The following is a 10,887-nucleotide window of genomic DNA, read 5'->3' as shown; positions in this document are numbered from 1 at the left end:
GTTAGTCAGGTGTGGGAGGAGGGTGGGTGCTCTGGTGGGAAGGTGTGAGGAGGGGAGGAAAGCGAGCTAGGCCCTTGTTGTAAGTGTGGCCGAAGCATGTGAAGGTGGAATGGGATGAGGCATTGCGCCACCTGTTGGCCGTGTGTAGTGGTTAGGAAAAGGTTGGAGGAGGGTGGCCAGGCGGGTGGTCAAGTGTGAGGAGGTCAGTGGTGATTTGGCGGAGGTGAGGGAAAGGAGGCCGGGAGTGGTTGTGGGAGAGGCGTGTGGACGGCCGGGGGAAAAGGGTGTGGGCCTTGCAGCTCTTTGTGGGGACCTGTGCATGTTAGTCAGGTGTGGGAGGAGGGTGGGTGCTCTGGTGGGAAGGTGTGAGGAGGGGAGGAAAGCGAGCTAGGCCCTTGTTGTGAGTGTGGCCGAAGCATGTGAAGGGGGAATGGGATGAGGCATTGCACCACCTGGTGGCCGTGTGGAGTGGTTAGGTAGGGGTTGGAGGAGGGTGGCCAGGCGGGTGGGCAAGTGTGAGGAGGTCATTGGTGATTTGGAGGAGGTGAGGGAAAGGAGGCCGGGAGTGGTAGTGGGAGAGGCGTGTGGACGGCCGGGGGAAAAGGGTGTGGGCCTTGGTGCTGTTTGTGGGGGTCTGTGCATGTTAGTCAGGTGTGGGAGGAGGGTGGGTGCTCTGGTGGGAAGGTGTGAGGAGGGGAGGAAAGCGAGCTAGGCCCTTGTTGTGAGTGTGGCCTAGACCATGTGAAGGTGGAATGGGATGAGGCATTGCGCCGCCTGGTCTCCGTGTGGAATGGTTAGGAAGGGTTTGGAGGAGGGTGGCCAGGCGGGTGGTCAAGTGTGAGGAGGTCATTGGTGATTTGGAGGAGGTGAGGGAAAGGAGGACGGGAGTGGTAGTGGGAGAGGTGGGTGGATGGTAGGGCGAAAGGAGTGGGGGCCTAGTCCTCCTTGCGGGGGTCTGTGCATGTTAGTCAGGTGTGGGAGGAGGGTGGGTGCTCTGGTGGGAAGGTGTGAGGAGGGGAGGAAAGCGAGCTAGGCCCTTGTTGTGAGTGTGGCCTAGACCATGTGAAGGGGGAATGGGATGAGGCATTGCACCGCCTGGTGGCCGTGTGGAATGGTTAGGAAGGGGTTGGAGGAGGGTGGCCAGGCGGGTGGTCAAGTGTGAGGAGGTCATTGGTGATTTGGAGGAGGTGAGGGAAAGGAGGCCGGGAGTGGTTGTGGGAGAGGCGTGTGGATGTCCAGGCAAAAATGCTGGGGGCCTTGTTGCTGTTTGTGGGGACCTGTGCATGTTAGTCAGGTGTGGGAGGAGGGTGGGTGCTCTGGTGGGAAGGTGTGAGGAGGGGACGAAAGCGAGCTAGGCGCTTATGAGTGTGGCCTAGACCATGTGAAAGTGGAATGGGATGAAGCATTGCACCGCCTGGTGGCCGTGTGGAATGGTTAGGAAGGGGTTGGAGGAGGGTGGCCAGGCGGGTGGTCAAGTGTGAGGAGGTCATTGGTGATTTGGAGGAGGTGAGGGAAAGGAGGACGGGAGTGGTAGTGGGAGAGCCGTGTGCATGGCAGGGCCAAAAAGGTGGGCGCCTTGCAGCTCTTTGTGGGGACCTGTGCATGTTAGTCAGGTGTGGGAGGAGGGTGGGTGCTCTGGTGGGAAGGTTTGAGGAGGGGAGGAAAGCGAGCTAGGCCCTTGTTGTGAGTGTGGCCGAAGCATGTGAGGGTGGAATGGGATGAGGCATTGCACCGCCTGGTGGCCGTGTGGAGTGGTTAGGAAGGGGTTGGAGGAGGGTGGCCAGGCAGGTGCTCAAGTGTGAGGAGGTCATTGGTGATTTGGAGGAGGTGAGGGAAAGGAGGCCGGGAGTGGTAGTGGGAGAGCCGTGTGCATGGCAGGGCCAAAAAGGTGGGCGCCTTGCAGCTCTTTGTGGGGGTCTGTGCATGTTAGTCAGGTGTGGGAGGAGGGTGGGTGCTCTGGTGGGAAGGTGTGAGGAGGGGAGGAAAGCGAGCTAGGCCCTTGTTGTGAGTGTGACCTAGACCATGTGAAGGTGGAATGGGATGAGGCATTGCGCCACCTGTTGGCCGTGTGTAGTGGTTAGGAAAAGGTTGGAGGAGGGTGGCCAGGCGGGTGGTCAAGTGTGAGGAGGTCAGTGGTGATTTGGCGGAGGTGAGGGAAAGGAGGCCGGGAGTGGTTGTGGGAGAGGCGTGTGGACGGCCGGGGGAAAAGGGTGTGGGCCTTGCAGCTCTTTGTGGGGACCTGTGCATGTTAGTCAGGTGTGGGAGGAGGGTGGGTGCTCTGGTGGGAAGGTGTGAGGAGGGGAGGAAAGCGAGCTAGGCCCTTGTTGTGAGTGTGGCCGAAGCATGTGAAGGGGGAATGGGATGAGGCATTGCACCACCTGGTGGCCGTGTGGAGTGGTTAGGTAGGGGTTGGAGGAGGGTGGCCAGGCGGGTGGGCAAGTGTGAGGAGGTCATTGGTGATTTGGAGGAGGTGAGGGAAAGGAGGCCGGGAGTGGTAGTGGGAGAGGCGTGTGGACGGCCGGGGGAAAAGGGTGTGGGCCTTGGTGCTGTTTGTGGGGGTCTGTGCATGTTAGTCAGGTGTGGGAGGAGGGTGGGTGCTCTGGTGGGAAGGTGTGAGGAGGGGAGGAAAGCGAGCTAGGCCCTTGTTGTGAGTGTGGCCTAGACCATGTGAAGGTGGAATGGGATGAGGCATTGCGCCGCCTGGTCTCCGTGTGGAATGGTTAGGAAGGGTTTGGAGGAGGGTGGCCAGGCGGGTGGTCAAGTGTGAGGAGGTCATTGGTGATTTGGAGGAGGTGAGGGAAAGGAGGACGGGAGTGGTAGTGGGAGAGGTGGGTGGATGGTAGGGCGAAAGGAGTGGGGGCCTAGTCCTCCTTGCGGGGGTCTGTGCATGTTAGTCAGGTGTGGGAGGAGGGTGGGTGCTCTGGTGGGAAGGTGTGAGGAGGGGAGGAAAGCGAGCTAGGCCCTTGTTGTGAGTGTGGCCTAGACCATGTGAAGGGGGAATGGGATGAGGCATTGCGCCACCTGGTGGCCGTGTGGAATGGTTAGGAAGGGGTTGGAGGAGGGTGGCCAGGCGGGTGGTCAAGTGTGAGGAGGTCATTGGTGATTTGGAGGAGGTGAGGGAAAGGAGGCCGGGAGTGGTTGTGGGAGAGGCGTGTGGATGTCCAGGCAAAAATGCTGGGGGCCTTGTTGCTGTTTGTGGGGACCTGTGCATGTTAGTCAGGTGTGGGAGGAGGGTGGGTGCTCTGGTGGGAAGGTGTGAGGAGGGGACGAAAGCGAGCTAGGCGCTTATGAGTGTGGCCTAGACCATGTGAAAGTGGAATGGGATGAAGCATTGCACCGCCTGGTGGCCGTGTGGAATGGTTAGGAAGGGGTTGGAGGAGGGTGGCCAGGCGGGTGGTCAAGTGTGAGGAGGTCATTGGTGATTTGGAGGAGGTGAGGGAAAGGAGGACGGGAGTGGTAGTGGGAGAGCCGTGTGCATGGCAGGGCCAAAAAGGTGGGCGCCTTGCAGCTCTTTGTGGGGACCTGTGCATGTTAGTCAGGTGTGGGAGGAGGGTGGGTGCTCTGGTGGGAAGGTTTGAGGAGGGGAGGAAAGCGAGCTAGGCCCTTGTTGTGAGTGTGGCCGAAGCATGTGAGGGTGGAATGGGATGAGGCATTGCACCGCCTGGTGGCCGTGTGGAGTGGTTAGGAAGGGGTTGGAGGAGGGTGGCCAGGCAGGTGCTCAAGTGTGAGGAGGTCATTGGTGATTTGGAGGAGGTGAGGGAAAGGAGGCCGGGAGTGGTAGTGGGAGAGCCGTGTGCATGGCAGGGCCAAAAAGGTGGGCGCCTTGCAGCTCTTTGTGGGGACCTGTGCATGTTAGTCAGGTGTGGGAGGAGGGTGGGTGCTCTGGTGGGAAGGTGTGAGGAGGGGAGGAAAGCGAGCTAGGCCCTTGTTGTGAGTGTGACCTAGACCATGTGAAGGTGGAATGCGATGAGGCATTGCACCGCGTGGTGGCCGTGTGTAGTGGTTAGGAAGGGGTTGGAGGAGGGTGGCCAGGCGGGTGGGCAAGTGTGAGGAGGTCATTGGTGATTTGGAGGAGGTGAGGGAAAGGAGGACGGGAGTGGTTGTGGGAGAGCCATGTGCATGGCAGGGCCAAAAAGGTGGGCGCCTTGCAGCTCTTTGTGGGGACCTGTGCATGTTAGTCAGGTGTGGGAGGAGGGTGGGTGCTCTGGTGGGAAGGTGTGAGGAGGGGAGGAAAGCGAGCTAGGCCCTTGTTGTGAGTGTGGCCGAAGCATGTGAAGGTGGAATGGGATGAGGCATTGCGCCGCCTGGTGGCCGTGTGGAGTGGTTAGGAAGGGGTTGGAGGAGGGTGGCCAGGCAGGTGGTCAAGTGTGAGGAGGTCATTGGTGATTTGGAGGCGGTGAGGGAAAGGAGGCCGGGAGTGGTAGTGGGAGAGCCGTGTGCATGGCAGGGCCAAAAAGGTGGGCGCCTTGCAGCTCTTTGTGGGGGTCTGTGCATGTTAGTCAGGTGTGGAAGGAGGGTGGGTTCTCTGGTGGGAAGGTGTGAGGAGGGGAGGAAAGCGAGGTAGGCCCTTGTTGTGAGTGTGGCCTAGACCATGTGAAGGGGGAATGGGATGAGGCATTGCTCCCCCTGGTCTCCATGTGGAGTGGTTAGGAAGGGGTTGGAGGAGGGTGGCCAGGCGGGTGGTCAAGTGTGAGGAGGTCATTGGTGATTTGGAGGAGGTGAGGGAAAGGAGGCCGGGAGTGGTTGTGGGAGAGGCGTGTGGATGTCCAGGCAAAAATGCTGGGGGCCTTGTTGCTGTTTGTGGGGACCTGTTCATGTTAGTCAGGTGTGGGAGGAGGGTGGGTGCTCTGGTGGGAAGGTGTGAGGAGGGGAGGAAAGCGAGCTAGGCCCTTGTTGTGAGTGTGGCCGAAGCATGTGAAGGTGCCATGGGATGAGGCATTGCGCCGCCTGGTGGCGGTGTGGAGTGGTTAGGAAGGGATTGGAGGAGGGTGGCCAGGCAGGTGGTCAAGTGTGAGGAGGTCATTGGTGATTTGGCGGAGGTGAGGGAAAGCAGGCCGGGAGTGGTTGTGGGAGAGGCGTGTGGACGGCCGGGGGAAAAGGGTGTGGGCCTTGCAGCTCTTTGTGGGGACCTGTGCATGTTAGTCAGGTGTGGGAGGAGGGTGGGTGCTCTGGTGGGAACGTGTGAGGAGGGGAGGAAAGTGAGCTAGGCCCTTGTGAGTGTGGCCGAAGCATGTGAAGGTGGAATGGGATGAGGCATTGCGCCGCGTGGTGGCCGTGTGGAGTGGTTAGAAAGGGGTTGGAGGAGGGTGGCCAGGCGGGTGGTCAAGTGTGAGGAGGTCATTGGTGATTTGGAGGAGGTGAGGGAAAGGAGGCCGGGAGTGGTAGTGGGAGAGCCGTGTGCATGGCAGGGCCAAAAAGGTGGGCGCCTTGCAGCTCTTTGTGGGGACCTGTGCATGTTAGTCAGGTGTGGGAGGAGGGTGGGTGCTCTGGTGGGAAGGTGTGAGGAGGGGAGGAAAGCGAGCTAGGCCCTTGTTGTGAGTGTGACCTAGACCATGTGAAGGTGGAATGCGATGAGGCATTGCACCACCTGGTGGCCGTGTGTAGTGGTTAGGAAGGGGTTGGAGGAGGGTGGCCAGGCGGGTGGGCAAGTGTGAGGAGGTCATTGGTGATTTGGAGGAGGTGAGGGAAAGGAGGCCGGGAGTGGTAGTGGGAGAGCCATGTGCATGGCAGGGCCAAAAAGGTGGGCGCCTTGCAGCTCTTTGTGGGGACCTGTGCATGTTAGTCAGGTGTGGGAGGAGGGTGGGTGCTCTGGTGGGAAGGTGTGAGGAGGGGAGGAAAGCGAGCTAGGCCCTTGTTGTGAGTGTGGCCGAAGCATGTGAAGGTGGAATGGGATGAGGCATTGCGCCACCTGGTGGCCGTGTGGAGTGGTTAGGAAGGGGTTGGAGGAGGGTGGCCAGGCGGGTGGTCAAGTGTGAGGAGGTCATTGGTGATTTGGAGGCGGTGAGGGAAAGGAGGCCGGGAGTGGTAGTGGGAGAGCCGTGTGCATGGCAGGGCCAAAAAGGTGGGCGCCTTGCAGCTCTTTGTGGGGGTCTGTGCATGTTAGTCAGGTGTGGAAGGAGGGTGGGTTCTCTGGTGGGAAGGTGTGAGGAGGGGAGGAAAGCGAGGTAGGCCCTTGTTGTGAGTGTGGCCTAGACCATGTGAAGGGGGAATGGGATGAGGCATTGCTCCCCCTGGTCTCCATGTGGAGTGGTTAGGAAGGGGTTGGAGGAGGGTGGCCAGGCGGGTGGTCAAGTGTGAGGAGGTCAGTGGTGATTTGGAGGAGGTGAGGGAAAGGAGGCCGGGAGTGGTTGTGGGAGAGGCGTGTGGATGTCCAGGCAAAAATGCTGGGGGCCTTGTTGCTGTTTGTGGGGACCTGTGCATGTTAGTCAGGTGTGGGAGGAGGGTGGGTGCTCTGGTGGGAAGGTGTGAGGAGGGGAGGAAAGCGAGCTAGGCCCTTGTTGTGAGTGTGGCCGAAGCATGTGAAGGTGGAATGGGATGAGGCATTGCGCCGCGTGGTGGCCGTGTGGAGTGGTTAGGAAGGGGTTGGAGGAGGGTGGCCAGGCAGGTGGTCAAGTGTGAGGAGGTCATTGGTGATTTGGAGGAGGTGAGGGAAAGGAGGCCGGGAGTGGTTGTGGGAGAGGTGTATGGATGGTAGGGCGAAAGGAGTGGGGGCCTAGTCCTCCTTGCGGGGGTCTATGCATGTTAGTCAGGTGTGGGAGGAGGGTGGGTTCTCTGGTGGGAAGGTGTGAGGAGGGGAGGAAAGCGAGCTAGGCCCTTGTTGTGAGTGTGGCCTAGACCATGTGAAGGTGGAATGGGATGAGGCATTGCACCGCCTGGTGGCCGTGTGGAGTGGTTAGGAAGGGGTTGGAGGAGGGTGGCCAGGCGGGTGGTCAAGTGTGAGGAGGTCATTGGTGATTTGGAGGAGGTGAGGGAAAGGAGGACGGGAGTGGTAGTGGGAGAGCCGTGTGCATGGCAGGGCCAAAAAGGTGGGCGCCTTGCAGCTCTTTGTGGGGACCTGTGCATGTTAGTCAGGTGTGGGAGGAGGGTGGGTGCTCTGGTGGGAAGGTGTGAGGAGGGGAGGAAAGCGAGCTAGGCCCTTGTTGTGAGTGTGGCCGAAGCATGTGAAGGTGGAATGGGATGAGGCATTGCGCCACCTGGTGGCCGTGTGGAGTGGTTAGGAAGGGGTTGGAGGAGGGTGGCCAGGCGGGTGGGCAAGTGTGAGGAGGTCATTGGTGATTTGGCGGAGGTGAGGGAAAGCAGGCCGGGAGTGGTTGTGGGAGAGGCGTGTGGACGGCCGGGGGAAAAGGGTGTGGGCCTTGCAGCTCTTTGTGGGGACCTGTGCATGTTAGTCAGGTGTGGGAGGAGGGTGGGTGCTCTGGTGGGAACGTGTGAGGAGGGGAGGAAAGTGAGCTAGGCCCTTGTGAGTGTGGCCTAGACCATGTGAAGGGGGAATGGGATGAGGCATTGCGCCGCGTGGTGGCCGTGTGGAGTGGTTAGGAAGGGGTTGGAGGAGGGTGGCCAAACGGGTGGTCAAGTGTGAGGAGGTCATTGGTGATTTGGAGGAGGTGAGGGAAAGGAGGACGGGAGTGGTTGTGGGAGAGGCGTGTGGATGTCCAGGCAAAAATGCTGGGGGCCTTGTTGCTGTTTGTGGGGACCTGTGCATGTTAGTCAGGTTTGGGAGGAGGGTGGGTACTCTGGTGGGAAGGTGTGAGGAGGGGAGGAAAGCGAGCTAGGCCCTTGTTGTGAGTGTGGCCGAAGCATGTGAAGGTGGAATGGGATGAGGCATTGCACCGCCTGGTGGCCGTGTGGAGTGGTAAGGAAGGAGTTGGAGGAGGGTGGCCAGGCAGGTGGTCAAGTGTGAGGAGGTCATTGGTGATTTGGAGGAGGTGAGGGAAAGGAGGAGGGGAGTGGTAGTGGGAGAGCCGTGTGCATGGCAGGGCCAAAAAGGTGGGCGCCTTGCAGCTCTTTGTGGGGACCTGTGCATGTTAGTCAGGTGTGGGAGGAGGGTGGGTGCTCTGGTGGGAAGGTGTGAGGAGGGGAGGAAAGCGAGCTAGGCCCTTGTTGTGAGTGTGGCCGAAGCATGTGAAGTTGAAATGGGATGAGGCATTGCGCCGCCTGTTGGCCGTGTGTAGTGGTTAGGAAGGGGTTGGAGGAGGGTGGCCAGGCAGGTGGTCAAGTGTGAGGAGGTCATTGGTGATTTGGAGGAGGTGAGGGAAAGGAGGCCGGGAGTGGTTGTGGGAGAGGTGTATGGATGGTAGGGCGAAAGGAGTGGGGGCCTAGTCCTCCTTGCGGGGACCTGTGCATGTTAGTCAGGTGTGGGAGGAGGGTGGGTGCTCTGGTGGGAAGGTGTGAGGAGGGGAGGAAAGCGAGCTAGGCCCTTGTTGTGAGTGTGGCCTAGACCATGTGAAGGTGGAATAGGATGAGGCATTGCACCACCTGGTGGCCGTGTGGAGTGGTTAGGAAGGGGTTGGAGGAGGGTGGCCAGGCGGGTGGTCAAGTGTGAGGAGGTCATTGGTGATTTGGAGGAGGTGAGGGAAAGGAGGCCGGGAGTGGTAGTGGGAGAGCCGTGTGCATGGCAGGGCCAAAAAGGTGGGCGCCTTGCAGCTCTTTGTGGGGACCTGTGCATGTTAGTCAGGTGTGGGAGGAGGGTGGGTGCTCTGGTGGGAAGGTGTGAGGAGGGGAGGAAAGCGAGCTAGGCCCTTGTTGTGAGTGTGGCCTAGACCATGTGAAGGTGGAATGCGATGAGGCATTGCGCCGCGTGGTGGCCGTGTGTAGTGGTAAGGAAGGGGTTGGAGGAGGGTGGCCAGGCGGGTGGTCAAGTGTGAGGAGGTCATTGGTGATTTGGAGGAGGTGAGGGAAAGGAGGCCGGGAGTGGTAGTGGGAGAGCCGTGTGCATGGCAGGGCCAAAACGTGGGTGCCTTGCAGCTCTTTGTGGGGGTCTGTGCATGTTAGTCAGGTGTGGGAGGAGGGTGGGTTCTCTGGTGGGAAGGTGTGAGGAGGGGAGGAAAGCGAGCTAGGCCCTTGTTGTGAGTGTGGCCGAAGCATGTGAAGGTGGAATGGGATGAGACATTGCGCCACCTGTTGGCCGTGTGGAGTGGTTAGGAAGGGGTTGGAGGAGGGTGGCCAGGCGGGTGGGCAAGTGTGAGGAGGTCAGTGGTGATTTGGCGGAGGTGAGGGAAAGGAGGCCGGGAGTGGTTGTGGGAGAGGCGTGTGGACGGCCGGGGGAAAAGGGTTTGGGCCTTGTTGCTGTTTGTGGGGACCTGTTCATGTTAGTCAGGTGTGGGAGGAGGGTGGGTGCTCTGGTGGGAAGGTGTGAGGAGGGGAGGAAAGCGAGCTAGGCCCTTGTTGTGAGTGTGGCCGAAGCATGTGAAGGTGGAATGGGATGAGGCATTGCACCACCTGGTGGCCGTGTGGAGTGGTTAGGAAGGGGTTGGAGGAGGGTGGCCAGGCGGGTGGTCAAGTGTGAGGAGGTCAGTGGTGATTTGGAGGAGGTGAGGGAAAGGAGGCCGGGAGTGGTAGTGGGAGAGGTGGGTGGATGGTAGGGCGAAAGGAGTGGGGGCCTTGTTGCTGTTTGTGGGGACCTGTGCATGTTAGTCAGGTGTGGGAGGAGGGTGGGTGCTCTGGTGGGAAGGTGTGAGGAGGGGAGGAAAGCGAGCTAGGCCCTTGTGAGTGTGGCCTAGACCATGTGAAGGGGGAATGGGATGAGGCATTACGCCACCTGGTCTCCGTGTGGAATGGTTAGGAAGGGGTTGGAGGAGGGTGGCCAGGCAGGTGGTCAAGTGTGAGGAGGTCATTGGTGATTTGGAGGAGGTGAGGGAAAGGAGGCCGGGAGTGGTTGTGGGAGAGGCGTGTGGATGTCCAGGCAAAAATGCTGGGGGCCTTGTTGCTGTTTGTGGGGACCTGTGCATGTTAGTCAGGTGTGGGAGGAGGGTGGGTACTCTGGTGGGAAGGTGTGAGGAGGGGAGGAAAGCGAGCTAGGCCCTTGTTGTGAGTGTGGCCGAAGCATGTGAAGGTGGAATGGGATGAGGCATTGCACCGCCTGGTGGCCGTGTGGAGTGGTTAGGAAGGGGTTGGAGGAGGGTGGCCAGGTGGGTGGGCAAGTGTGAGGAGGTCATTGGTGATTTGGAGGAGGTGAGGGAAAGGAGGCCGGGAGTGGTTGTGGGAGAGGTGTATGGATGGTAGGGCGAAAAGAGTGGGGGCCTTGCAGCTCTTTGTGGGGGTCTGTGCATGTTAGTCAGGTGTGGGAGGAGGGTGGGTGCTCTGGTGGGAAGGTGTGAGGAGGGGAGGAAAGCGAGCTAGGCCCTTGTTGTGAGTGTGGCCGAAGCATGTGAAGTTGAAATGGGATGAGGCATTGCACCGCCTGGTGGCCGTGTGGAGTGGTTAGGAAGGGGTTGGAGGAGGGTGGCCAGGTGGGTGGGCAAGTGTGAGGAGGTCAGTGGTGATTTGGCGGAGGTGAGGGAAAGGAGGACGGGAGTGGTAGTGGGAGAGCCGTGTGCATGGCAGGGCCAAAAAGGTAGGCGCCTTGCAGCTCTTTGTGGGGACCTGTGCATGTTAGTCAGGTGTGGGAGGAGGGTGGGTGCTCTGGTGGGAAGGTGTGAGGAGGGGAGGAAAGCGAGCTAGGCCCTTGTTGTGAGTGTGGCCGAAGCATGTGAAGGTGGAATGGGATGAGGCATTGCGCCGCCTGGTGGCCGTGTGGAGTGGTTAGGAAGGGGTTGGAGGAGGGTGGCCAGGCAGGTGGTCAAGTGTGAGGAGGTCATTGGTGATTTGGAGGAGGTGAGGGAAAGGAGGACGGGAGTGGTTGTGGGAGAGGTGTATGGATGGTAGGGCCAAAAAGGTGGGCGCCTTGCA

This window comes from Struthio camelus, unplaced genomic scaffold, assembly GCF_040807025.1.
Source record: "Struthio camelus isolate bStrCam1 unplaced genomic scaffold, bStrCam1.hap1 HAP1_SCAFFOLD_55, whole genome shotgun sequence".
In the NCBI taxonomy this organism is placed as follows: Eukaryota; Metazoa; Chordata; class Aves; order Struthioniformes; family Struthionidae; genus Struthio; species Struthio camelus.
The sequence above is the reverse complement of the archived record's forward strand: the minus strand, read 5'-3'. Positions refer to the sequence as shown.